A 1,186-nucleotide genomic window follows, 5' to 3' on the forward strand; every position below is an offset into this window, starting at 1 on the left:
GTTCTTCTGGCAGTCCATGATATATTCAATATTCTTCACCAATACCATAATTCAAAGGCATCAATTCTTCGTCAGTCTTCCTTATTTATTGCCCAGTTTTCACATGCATATGAGGTAATTGAAAACATGGTGGCTTGGGTCAGGCATACCTTAGTCCTTAAAGTGACATCTTTTGTTTCTTAACCCTTTAAAGAGATCTTTTGCAGCACATTTGCCCAATGCAGTGCGTCATTTGATTTCTTGACTGCTGCTTCCATGGGTGTTGATTATGGATCTAAGCGAAGCGAAATCCTTGACAACTTCAATCTTTTCTCCATTTACTATGATGTTGCTTATTGGTCCAGTAGTGAGGATTTTTGTTTTCTTTATGTTGAGGTGTAATCCATACTGACGGCTGTACTGTAGTCTTTGACCTTCATCAGTAAGTGCTTGAAGTCCTCTTCATTTTTAACCAGCAAGGTTATGTCATCTACATAATGTAGGTTGTTAATGAGTCTTCCTCCAATCCTGATGCCCCATTCTTCTTCATATAGTCCAGCTTCTCAGATCATTTGCTTAGCATACAGCATACACGCATCTGTCAGTTTGTCAAACTGTGGGGTCTTGCGTGTTGCTGTGATGCTGGAAGCAATGCCACCCTTATTTCAAATACCAGCAGGGTCACCCATGGTAAACACGTTTCAGCAGAGCTTCCAGACTAAGACAGACTAGGGAGAAGGACCTGGCAGTCTACTTCTGAAAAAAATTAGCCAGTGAAAACCTTATGAATAGCAGTGGAACATTGTCTGATATAGTTCTAGAAAATGAGCCCCTCAGGTTGGAAGGCACTCAAAATACGACTGGGGAAGAACTGCCTTCTCAAAGTAGAGCCCACCTTAATGACATGGATGGAGTCAGGCTTTCAGGACCTTCATTTGCCAATGTGGCACGACTCAAAATGAGAAGAAACAGCTGCCAACATCCATTAATGATAGGAACGTGGATGTAAGAAGTATGAATCTAGGAAAATTGGAAATCGTCAAAAATGAAATGGAACACATAAACATTGATATCCTAGGCATTAGTGAGCTGAAATGGACTGGTATTGGCCATTGAATCGGACAGTTAATTCTGGGAATGACAACATGAAGAGGAATGACATTGCATTCATTGTCAAAAAGAACATTTCAAGATCTATCCTGAAGCA

The 1,186-nt window shown here is 40.6% G+C and overlaps 1 protein-coding gene across 6 annotated transcripts in view; it reads left to right on the top strand.

Moving 5' to 3' along the window:
• SERAC1 (serine active site containing 1) overlaps nt 1–1,186 on the top strand; it is a 54,631-nt gene that overhangs the window by 25,067 nt on the left and 28,378 nt on the right. The window lies entirely within an intron of this gene.

The sequence above is a fragment of the Trichechus manatus genome, unplaced genomic scaffold, assembly GCF_000243295.1.
Source record: "Trichechus manatus latirostris isolate Lorelei unplaced genomic scaffold, TriManLat1.0 scaffold00002, whole genome shotgun sequence".
NCBI lineage: Eukaryota > Metazoa > Chordata > Mammalia > Sirenia > Trichechidae > Trichechus > Trichechus manatus.